General features: G+C 39.7%; 1 long non-coding RNA gene and 1 gene segment (V, D, J or C); both read right to left on the bottom strand.

Moving 5' to 3' along the window:
- The window catches only part of LOC101082918, a 425,870-nt gene that overhangs the window by 392,865 nt on the left and 20,588 nt on the right, over positions 1-12,417 (bottom strand).
- On the bottom strand, positions 1,142-1,771 carry LOC123386009. The gene is made up of 2 exons (XR_006599388.1): positions 1,570-1,771; positions 1,142-1,310 (listed from the first exon to the last, which is right to left on the bottom strand). It is a non-coding gene; the product is annotated as an uncharacterized LOC123386009 (long non-coding RNA).

Raw genomic sequence — 12,417 nt, 5'->3', positions numbered from 1 at the left:
GATATGGAATCGATAAAGTGGGAGAAGATTTTGGAAAGCAATTTGGTGACTGGAAACATTAGGCTTTGGGTGGGCAAAAGGGTGTTAAAAGGTCGCAGAGTACATTAGGAGTTTGGGGAAAAGCAGGAGTGGCTGATAGGAGGGAGGTTCATAAAGGTGTGGGGATGGGGAAAAACTAAGGACAAAATCTCTGCATGTGCATCTGGCCTTAAGTGCACATCTTTTATCAAAGACAATGGATAAGACAAGTGGGAAAAATGTCTGTAAGATGAACGCTGCTGCAAGGATGAAATATAATTTGTTTCTTTTTGAAACTACATCAGAGTGAGGGGCTGCAGCCAATGGGCAGTGAGAACGGGTGAGGCCCTATTGTTGGAGAAGAGAGGGGCAGTCTGAGAACTGTTTTCGGTCTCTCTGTCATTTATCTATCCATCCATTTGTCTATCTCTATATTTGTAATATAAACTTAGGAAAAAAATATTGCCCCTGACTCCTCCCAGTGCGACAATATTGCTGCCCTGATTCTCATGGTATAGGCCTAAAATGCCACAAGGAATCTCCTAAGTGACTCAGAATTTCTTTCTGTTAATAAGCTGAGTGAGTAGCAGAAGGGAAAGAGTTTCCTTGGGACACTAAAGGCACAAGGTTTGTGCACAGTTATTGCAAAAATCACTGAAATCCATGCCATTCTTATCCCAGTTTGAGGTTCTATCTACTAAAAGGTACGAATTACCTAGACAGAAAATCAAATGAAATTAGGGAATCAAGGTAGAGCTTCCCCTACTCTCACTCCAGAACTTTCTTCTTCTTGTGTGTGTTTTTGTTTTTTATTTTTTTGTTTGAATTTTTGCTTTTGTTTCCTTGTTTTGTTTTTGTTTTTGTTTTGCAATGAGACTAAGGCATCTTCCTAAGGCTTCTCATCTTGGCAAGCGTCCAGTCACCCCTTCGGAGCCCTGTGTCAACAGAGCACCTGTGGCCCAGCTGCATGTTTGGGGACAGCCTGCACAGGTCTGGAGATCACAGTGTATCTCCTGCACAGAGATAGATGCCTGAGTGGCTGGGCTGGGAGGCTGTGATATGCAGGGAAGTTTGCTGCTTTTTCTCATCCAACTTAGCAGTAATTTTTTCATGACTCTTTTCTTCCCCACTTTTCTGTAACATCATCAAGGAGCTTAGACCTTCACCATTCTTTTGCCTGTACCAGCCCAGGGTATAGAAAGTCTTTGATGAACTGCAGTTTATGGTGAAATCTTCTCCCTCTTGGATGATCAGGGAACGTGGACTCTGCTCCAGTTCTTGGCTACTGACCCCTGTTCAAAGAGACAATATAAAGAAAATACAGAAGACCGGCGTAAGATCATCATGACCCCAGTAGGGATGGTTTTTCTCCGCCGAGCTCTTCACCTCCCCCCAGGAACAACGTTATCACATCAACATAGAATATTGTCTATCTTTCCAACATGTAACTGGCTCTCAAATGGGCCTACCCGGGACAAGAAGAGGACTCAATTCCTGCCCTCCGGGAGCTGTCACCATCCCCTGACTCTCCTAGATGAACCGTATACTTACAGGCCACTTGCAACTCTAATATCCCTATGAGTACTTGGAGGAGAGTCTCCATCCTTTGGTTCATCAGAAAACACAGCCCGATCAGATGTTGTCATACGAGCTTTCACAGCACAGTTTACTTTAGCTCAGGGGTCTCTCATGGGTGGGAGGAGACTGAGCCAGAGACCAGACTTGTTTTCCTGTTCTTCCAGCGCTGCACAAACCTGAACTGAAACACTTTTTAAACACTGCCACCTTTTGGCCAGACTGAGAAATATTGAATAATGGAGGACTTCCAAAATTAATTTATATATATGAGGTACACTTATTTATTACACCAGGTATGGTATTTATTATTAGATATAGAAAATATCCTGTTACCTTTGCATGCTTGAAACAGTTTCCCCTTGTAATAAAAGGAAAATGAAAAATTCTGCTCTCTATAACACTGATTAATTGGTTTTCAACATTTAGTTCTGCCTGCTTTTGATTTAGGTCTTTCAGGGGCGCCTGGGTGGCTCAGTCGGTTAAGCGTCTGACTTCAGCTCAGGTCAGGATCTCGCGGTCCGTGGGTTTGAGCCCCGTGTCGGGCTCTGTGCTGACAGCTCAGAGCCTGGAGCCTGTTTCAGATCATGCATCTCCCTCTTTCTCTGCCCCTCCCCTGTTCATGCTCTCTCTCTCTCTCTGTCTCAAAAATAAATAAATGTTAAAAAAAATTTAAAAAAAACTGCTTTATTGAGGCATACTTGACATAATAAACTGCATATATTTAAAATGTACAATTTGATAATTTTTGACATGGGCATACAAATGTGAAGTCATAAGTCACTGAGCTCTCTAAGTCTTGGATCTTGATCTTTTGCCTTTGTTTCCCTCTTTTTTCTGCTACATTATTCTCCATAATTTTATCTTCTAAAACACTGAGTCTCTGCTCTGCTTCACCCGTCCAAATGTGAAATCATTATCACAACATACTGAGTATATGCACCTCCTCAGATCCCCCCCCACCTTGTGACCCTATTCATCGTGCTCCTTTTTAACCCCTCTGGTATACTTTCCTGGCACTTCACTCCAACCCCTATTCAGCCCCAGGCAATCAGTGGTCTGCCTTCTCTTACTAAAATGGCCTGCATTTTCTAGAATTTTATGTAAATAGAATCATAGGGTGTGTATTCTCTCATCTGGTGTCTTTTGGCATATTTCTTTTGAGATTCATCCATGTTGTTACATTTATCGGTAACTGATTCATTTTCATTGTTGACTGGTATTCCATTGTGTAGCTATACCACAATGTATTTATCCATTCACCTGTTGATGGACTTCTTGGTTATTTCCAATTACCGTTTTCCAAACAATTGTGAAGATTCACTTATAATTGTTTATATAGACATAAACTGTAATTTCTTTTGGGTTAGAACCCAGAAGTGTAATTGCTAGGCTAAATGGTGGGTTCATGTTTAACTTGTTAATAAACGGTGAAACTGCTTTCTCAGTGATTGTACCATTTACATTCCCAACAGTGTAAGAGTTCCAGTTTCTCCAAGATTTCACCAATACTTGATATGGTCTGTCACTTATATTTTAGCCATTCTAGTAAGTATGTAGTGGTATCCTGTCATTTTAATCTGCATTTTCCTTAAGAATAATGATGCTAGCATTTTTTCCACGTGTTTATTTACTATACATAGGGTTTTTGTTTGGTTTGGTTAAGTGTTTGTTCAAATCCTTAACCCATTAAAAAAATTGACTGTCCTTATTAAGTTCTGAGAGCTTTTAAAATATATATTCTAGATATAGGTCTGCTTTTAGGTATATGTTTTGCAAAGATTTTCTCCTAGGCTATGGCTTCTGTTTTCTATTTTCCTAACAATGTCTTTTAAAGAACAAACATTTTTTTAAGTTTATTTATTTTTGAGAGGGAGAGAGAGAGAGAGAGAGAGAGAGAGAGAGAGAGAGTGTGTGTGTGTGTGTGTGTGTGTGTGTGTGTGAGTGTGTGTGTGTGTGTGTGTGTGTGTGTGTATGCACGAGGGAGGGGCAGAGAGGGAATTCCAAGCCGACTCTGTACTGTAAGCACAGAACCCAATGTGGGGCTCAATCTCATGAACCGTGAGAGCATGGCCTGAGCCAAAAACAACAGTTGGATGCTTAACCAACTAAGCCATCTGGGCATCCCTAAAGAGAAAACATTTTTAATATTGTGAAGTCCACGGTACTGATTTTTTTAAACCCACTTTATTGAGGTGTGATTGACATGCAAAATGCTATATGTGTTTAATGTATACAACTGGGTGAGTTTGGAGATAAGTCTGTATTCACGAAACTATCCTTACAATCAATGCCATAGATATATCCATACCTACAAAAGTTTCCTCCTGCTCTCTATTTTTAAATTTTTATTTTTTTTATGATAGAAACACTAAACAGAGGTCTACTCTCTTAGCAAATTTTAAAGTATACAATATAATATTGTTAGCTATAGGCACTGTGCTCTGCAGTAGATCTCTATGACATATTTATCTTGCATATTTGAAACTTTGTGCCCTTTGACCAACATCTCCCCACTCCTGCTTCCTCCAGCCGGTAGCAACCACTATTCTATCCTTTGCCTCTATGAATTCGATGATTTTTAGATTTGTTATATAAGGGGATCATGTAATGTTTGTTCTTCTCTGTCTGGCTTATTTCATTTAGCATAATGTCTTCCAGGTTCATCCATTTGTCACAAGTGGCAGGGTTTTATTCTGTTTAAAAGGCTGAATCAGGGGCGCCTGGGTGGCGCAGTCGGTTAAGCGTCCGACTTCAGCCAGGTCACGATCTCGCCGTCCGTGAGTTCGAGCCCCGCGTCAGGCTCTGGGCTGATGGCTCGGAGCCTGGAGCCTGTTTCCGATTCTGTGTCTCCCTCTCTCTCTGCCCCTCCCCCGTTCATGCTCTGTCTCTCTCTGTCCCAAAAATAAATAAACGTTGAAAAAAAAATTAAAAAAAAAAGGCTGAATCATATTCTACTGTATGTAAACACCACATTTTTAAGTTTATTTATTCATTTTGAGAGAGCAAGAGTGGGGGATGGGCAGGAGAGAGGGAGAGAGAGAATCCCAAGCAGGCTCTGTACTGTCAGCACAGAACCCGATGCAGGGCTCGAACTCACAAACTGTGAGATCATGACCTGAGCTGAGATCAAGAGTCGGACACCTAACTGACTGAACCACCCAGGCGCCCCCACATTTTCTTTATCCATTTATCTGTTAATGGACATTTAGGTTACTTCCGTGTCTTGTCTATTGTGAATAATGCTGCAATGAACATGGGAATACAGATATCTTTGAGATCCTGACTTCACTTCCTCTGTACATATACCCAGAAGTGGGATTGCTAGATCATATGGTAGTTCTATTTTTCACTTGTGTAGATTTTAAAATCTTATGTCATGTATCCTTTGCATCATAATTAATTGATTTTTGCCAAGTATCTAAGATTTTCCCTGCTGTTTTATTCTAGGAGTTCACAGTTTTAGCCCTGTCATTTAGTTCTCTAATCTATTTGGAGTCAATTTTTTATATTGTGTGAGCTAAGGGTTAAGGTTTATATTTTTGAATATGGCTATCCAACCATGCTATTAAGCTATTAAGCATGATTTGTTAAAAAGATTATTTTTTCCTCATTGACTTGTTATGGTACTTTTACTGAAAATCAATGGACCATATATGTGTGAGCCTATTTCTGGACCTTTTATTCTGTTCCAGTGTTACATTTGTCTACTTTTACATCGATCCCATAGTTTCTCAATTATTGTATTTTCATAAAAACAATAATATTAGTAGTGTTGGTTCCTTAAATTTGCTATTGCTTTCAAAATATTTTTACTAACATAGTCCCTTTTAACTTTCATGCATACCTTACAATCCTTTTGTCAATATCAACAGAACTTTCTGCTGGGATCTTGATTGGCATTACATTGAATATGTAAATCAATTTGGAGAGAATTAACATTTAATATGGGTCTTCCAAGCCATGAATACAATAATTCTACATTTATTTAGCTCTGAAGTTTCCCTCAGAAATTTTTGTATATCTTTCAGTGTACAAGTGTAGCACATTTTTGTCAAATTGGCTGCTAAATTTAGTTTGTTGATGCCATTATAAACTGTATGATATGTATTATATTTTATTTCAATTTTGATTGTTTATTATTAAAACATAGAAACACAGTACAATTGGTATTTTGAGACTGTATCTTGTAACTTTGCCAAACTGACTGATAGCTATATAGTAGCTTTAAAATTTTTTTAAATTTTTTTAATGTTTATTTATTTTTGAGAGAGAGAGAGAACAAGCAGGGGGAGGGGCAGAGAGAGAGAGAGAGGGAGACACAGAATCCCAAGCAGGCTTCGCACTGTCAGCACAGAGCCACATGTAGGGCTCTAACTCACTAATCGAACCATGAGATAACCACCTGAGCTGAAACTAAGACCTAGTCATCCAGGAGCCCCTATAGTAGCTTTTTAAAATCACAGACTCTGTAGGATTCACTGCATTGACAATTATGTTGTTTGTAAACCAGGAGTTTCTTTTTCTTTGCGCATATGATTGTCTTTTCTTTTTTCTTTTGGTCTCATTCATTGCATAGATCTTTCTTCTGTTCCTTTCTCTCTTTCTTCTACCCTTGGTATTTCCATTATGTGTATGTCACACCTTTGTAGTCGCCACAGTTGTTGGACATTCTGTTCCTTTTTTTCAGTCTTTTTTCTCTTTGCTCTTCAATTTTTAAGGCTTCTATTAATATACCATCTAGCTCGGAGAGTCTTTCCTCAGCTGTGTCCAATTTACTAATAAGTCCATCAAAGGCATTTTTCATTTCTGATACAGTATTTGTCTTCTCTGGCATTCCTTTTTTGGTTCTTTCTTAGGCTTTCCATCTCCCTGCTTACCTTGCCCATCTGTTCTTACGTGCAGTCTAGTTTATCCATTAAGTTCTTTTTTTTTAAGTTCTTTCATTAAAAAATTTTTTTTAAACATTTATTTATTTTTGAGAGACAGAGAAGGAGTAGGAGAGGGGCAGAGAGGGAGACAAAGAATCCAAAACAGGCTCCAGGCTCTGAGCTGTCAGCACAGAGCCCAATGCAGGGCTTGAACCCACCAGCAGTGAGATCATGACCTGAGCTGAAATGGGATGCTCAACCAACTGAGCCACCCGGGGGGACCCCTATCCATTAAGTTCTTTAGCAAATTATAGTTGTTTTAAATTCCTGGTCTGATAATTCCAGCATCCTTGCTGTATCTGATTTGATGCTTGCAGAGCACCTGGGTGGCTCAGTCAGTTAACGGTCTGACTTTGGCTCAGGTTATGTCCTCACAGTTTATGGGTTTGAGCCCAGCACTGGGCTCTGTGTTGACAGTTCAGAGCCTAGAGTCTGCTTCTGCTTCTGTGTCTCCCTCTCTTTCTGCTCCTCCCCTGCTTGCACTGGCTCCTGTGCTCTCTCTCTCTCAAAAAAATAAATAAACATTAAAAAATTTTTTTTGAACAGAGTGCCCTTGCCAGTCCCCCCTCCACCCCACCCCCCACCCCTCCTGCCACCACCTGCCAGAAGCAGAAAGGGATTTTTCTCTGAAATTTACTTTGGAAAACCTTTGGAGATCTATTTCACAAAACTGTGGGCACACCCTGTTACCGGGGCCTCCTGGAGTTTTTAATTCTCAGACTTGTCCACACTGAGCCTCCAGCAATTCATGAATTACAATTCAGGTTTTCCTATCAGGCTTTGGCTCCTGAGGTGGTTTCTGTTTGTGAATCTCTGCTCCAGTAAACAGTGAATCCCTGTAGTAGTATTTGCCTGTCTTTCCAGTCTAGGGTGTGGCCCGTTGGCCTGTGGCCTCCTCACCAAGAAGAGTTGATAGTTTTTCAGTTTGTTCAGCTTTTTACTTGTTATTAGAATGGAGTGATTGGGGCGCCTGGGTGGCGCAGTCGGTTAAGCGTCCGACTTCAGCCAGGTCACGATCTCGCGGTCCGTGAGTTCGAGCCCCGCGTCGGGCTCTGGGCTGATGGCTCAGAGCCTGGAGCCTGTTTCCGATTCTGTGTCTCCCTCTCTCTCTGCCCCTCCCCCGTTCATGCTCTGTCTCTCTCTGTCCCAAAAATAAATAAAAACATTGAAGAAAAAAAAAAAATTAAGAATGGAGTGATGACTTCCAAGCTCCCTCCATGTGGAAACTGAAACCGGAAGTTTCTGCAATGTACGTCTTAATTTATTACAATCGCTGTTAGATTAATGCTAACTTAATTGCAATAAAACACAGAAACTTTGCTCTAAGGTAGCTCAATTTCTTCCCTCCTCCTTTGGGCTATTCCTGTCATATATATCATGTCTATATATGCTATAAGCCCAACAATAGTGCATTATAATTTTTACCTTCTACTATCTTCTTTTTTAAAAATTAGGAAGAGAAAGGAGAAAACATATTTAAAGGGCCTTTTATAATAATCCAAATATTGACTATTTGCAGTGTTCTTCCTGTGGTTTTGCATTATTGTCTGATGTCTTTCCTTTTGTCCCAAATGATTCCGTTCCCTGCCCCCTTCTTTTGTTATTATTACATATGTTATAAGTTTATAAACTATAAGTATGCCATACAGTTTGAAACTTATTGTTTCATGCAATTTTCTTTTAAATCAATTAAGAAAATGAAAGAAAAACATATGTATACTTCCTTTGTATATATTTACTTGTATAATTATAATTACTTTTACTTGTGCGTTTTATTTCTTTAGATGCATTCAAATTGCCATCTGAGGGCTGCCTGGCTGGCTCAGTCAATAGAGCATGCAATTCTTGATCTTGGGGTCATGAGTTTGAGCCCCAAGATGGGTGATTTCTTTTTGAGACTATATTTTTAAAAATTACCATCTGATATCATTTCCTTCCTTCTTCTCTTCTTAATTGAAGTCTAATTCACATACAGTGTTATATTAGTTTCAAGTGTACTAATATAATTTCATTTCATTTTGAAAACCTTCCTTTAGTGTTTCTTGTTAAGCAGATCCCTGTTAGCAATGGATTTTCTCAATCTGAGTTTATGTGGGAATGCCTTTATTTTGCCTTCTGAGGAGAGCATTTTCCTGAGCAGCTTCTTTTAGGGAAAGGAATAAAATAGATGTGTCACTTCGAGTGAAGAACATCACAGGCACAAGTGTGGAAGGGCACCTTGGCTGACTGATGGGGAGGCGGGAGGGTTCCTATCCTAGATCTCACCCACTTGGAAGGAATTTGAACAATGTAGCGTGTGCTAGGGCTGCTGGAACAAAGTACCACAAACGCCACAGCTCCAAAAACAGAAATAAATTGTTTCACAGCCCTGGAGCCTAGAAGTCTAAAGTCAAGATGTCAGCGGATTATTTCCTTCTGAGGGGCATGAGAGAAGGATCTGTTCCATGCCTCTCTTCTGGGCTTGAAGGCTCATTACTCTAATCTCTGCCTTCATGTTTACAAGGCATTTGCCTTGTGTGTGTCTGTCTCCAAATTTTTCTCTTTTATAAGGATAGAAGTCATGTTGGGTTAGGGCCCACCCATAATGATCTGATTTTAACTTGATTATCTCTGTAAAGACCCTATTTCCAAATAAGGTCATATTTTGAAGTACTGGAGGTTAGGACTGCAACGTGTGTGTGTGTGTGTGTGTGTGTGTGTGTGTGTGTGTGTGTGTGTTTGAATCTCATGTGTGTGTTGGGAGGGTGGCACAATTCAACCCATAACAAACAGTAAGGTTTTTTTTAAATCAGTAAGTCTGTTACTTTTTGATTTTGAAATTCAACTTACATGGCATCTCTTCTATACAAGTAAAGTGCAGAATTGTGGAGTCCATCATTTTGATCAAGAGTCCTGTCTCCCCTCATCAAATATCGAACCCTAGCAGGGCGCACAAGTTCCTCCTTCAAACGGATTAAAAGAATGTTCTTGATTAGAAGAAAATGTAAGAATTTCAATTTATCAACTTGAGATAGGTAAAGTCTTCCTAGAAGGCTTAGATTTGATGGTATAAAAATTACAATATCCCCAATAATCATTGAATAAGCAAACTTAAAAGATGTAGTACATTTGGAGAAAGTCTGTGCAATATATATAACAGGGAAAGTAATTCATATTATTAAAAAGAATTTTTACAAATAAGAAAAAGATAATCTATAAAAGTGCAAACACACAAGCTAAGTTGTTCAACTACCCTATGTTGTTGAACCATCAAGAAAATGCAAATGAAACCAACAAAATACTTGCAAGGTGTCTAAATTCTAAAACACATAGATAATAGTGTTAACCAAAATGCAGCGAAATAGGTTTCCCATATGCTGTGTTTTGCATTGTAGACTGGTAGAGCCATTTTGGAAGGCAAATTTTCAATATCTGTAAAAATATAAAATAGGCATATCCTTTGACTGGCAATTTCACTTCTAAGAAATCATCCATATATAAATATATATGTATATATATCATATGTATATATATTTGTTGATTTATGATTCTGGTTAAGAAAACTAAGAGAAGTAAAAAAATTTAAATATTATTAGTAAGTGTGCAGGTTAATTAAATTTTTATGCAGTCATGCTAGAAAGTCTGTGTGTGCACATGTGTGTCTATGAGCACATCTCAAAAATACATTTTTAAATTTTTTTAATGTTTATTTATTTTTGAGAGAGACAGAATGTGAGTGGGTCGGGGGCAGAGAGAGAGGGAGACACAGAATCTGAAACAGACTCCAGGCTCTGAGCTGTCAGCACAGAGCCCGACGTGGGGCTCGAACTCATGAGCTGTGAGATCATGACCCGAGCCGAAGTCGGACACTCAACCAACTGAGCCACCCAGGCCCCCCTCAAGAATACATTTTTACATAAAAAAAAACCCAAGCTGCAGGAAAATACACATGGTATAGTCCAATTTATATAAGGGAATTGGGTATTTATATGAACGCTCTTATAAATGAAAGGGGATGAGATTGTCAAGACATACTCTAAGATGTCAAAATGGGTTATCATAGGAGCTGAGAAGGAAATGAAGTGGAGATTGGGAGAGTCAGTGTTGGACTTTCAGGCTTTGCTCTACGTCCTTATGTAATAATATCTTGAGTCTTTTGCAATGAGAGAAGATGTGTGTGTTTGTGTGTGTGTGTGTTGTGTAATAATAATATCTTAGCATAAAACCTAAAAATGAAATATCCACATATTTGTCCTATAGTTACCCCTTTCCCCAAATTGCCTCTATCCCAGTGATGTGTGTTGTACAGATAAGCAACAAAGAAAATTACAAATTTTTCTCAAGGGCAAACGAATCAGTTTCTGAAATTCACTCCCATTTTTGAGAAGTTGGAAGGACTAATTGGTGCGATATCCAGAGGTTGGGTGCCTCCTCCGATCTGAGTGAAGAAAGTCTGTGAGACAACCCAATGGTTGTTCCCACCTGTTTTGGGGAGACCTATATAGTAAGCAACATTTGATGAAGATAAGGAACTATGGCAGCACTGGGTGTTATATGTAAGTGATGAATCACTAAATTCTACTCCTGAAGCCATTATTACACTATATGTTAACTAACTTGGATTTAAAATTAATTAATTAATTAATTAATTAATTAAAAATAAATTTAAAAAAACCAAAGAGCTATGGCAAATTCTCATTTCCCTTTCCCTTTATGGAAGGTTTACAATTGTGTCTCTTCGTTTCCTTGCAAGCGTTTTAGTCCTTCCCTTTAATAACTAAGCCCTTCTTCTGCATCCTCTTTGATCCTTTTATTCTTTCTTCCTTGACTTCCTTACAATCTTCTCTTCACCTCTTCCCCCTTTTCTTCTTTACATCTCTTCTACTGGGCTCCTGCTCATTCTTGTGCAGTGACCTCTTGAGATGACAGCTGCTGCTTCCCTTCCCCCCCTTCCCCTCCCCTCTCCGCCAGGCAGATAGTGTACAGGTGCGGCCCCATCTGTCCCAGTGTGTGTCTCTGGCGATGCAGTAGTACACGGCGGCATCTCTCAGGGTAACCCGGGGCAGGACCAAGGTACTGGACTTTCTGTCTTTTGCGATGGTTAGAGAGGCCATTCCATTAGTCACATTGTCTTTTAGACCATGAATCAAATACTCTGGCCCATGGTGGGGAATCTGTCGATACCAATGTATGTACTCATTCCCACTGATTGTGGAGTGGTTGCAGGGCAGGCGTACAGTTTCCTCTTCTGTACTCTCCATTGCATTTGGCTGTGTGGTCTTAGCATCGCTCATAATACCTGAGGGGTTGAGAACCAATAGATTAGCTCTGGGTGGTCAGTTGTGGGTGCCTCTAAGGTCAGGTTCACAAGCACTCCCAGAACTCTCCTCTTGGCCTTGTCCCAAAACCTAAGCATTTTTGTGTGTGCTACACAGGACAGGAGAAATATTACTGGCATGTATTATTGATCCCTCCAGATCCACAAGGCCAAAGATAAATTTCTGTGTTCCGTGACACTTGATCTCAAGGACCTCAAAACTCCTTACAGCCTGAGAGCTGTGAGACTCAGGAGGTCTTCTGTAAATGGGGAGTATGATTTGCTCCTCGCAATGATACTCAGAGACACTCTCTAGAGAAACATAGATGAACAGAAGTGTATAAATGCAAATTTTGCCAGTCATTTGGTAAGTATAGTGGTAGAAATAGAAGAAACAGATGCCTGCCTTTTGCTTTAGCTGAGAAAGTTCTCTTTGTTAGACCTAGATCACTTACCTAAAGTTAGGAGAATAGCTAATCCCGTCAGTGATCTCATAGTTCAAGTGCAAACTGGAGTCCCAGGTCGCAGAGCTCAGGATCTGTATCTTAGCCTACATTGGGGGAGGTCCCAGCAAGACCTAGGCAGCCAGTAACACAG

This window comes from Felis catus, chromosome B3 (assembly GCF_018350175.1).
Source record: "Felis catus isolate Fca126 chromosome B3, F.catus_Fca126_mat1.0, whole genome shotgun sequence".
Taxonomy (NCBI): Eukaryota; Metazoa; Chordata; class Mammalia; order Carnivora; family Felidae; genus Felis; species Felis catus.
This window is presented reverse-complemented; position numbering and strand designations above follow the sequence as displayed.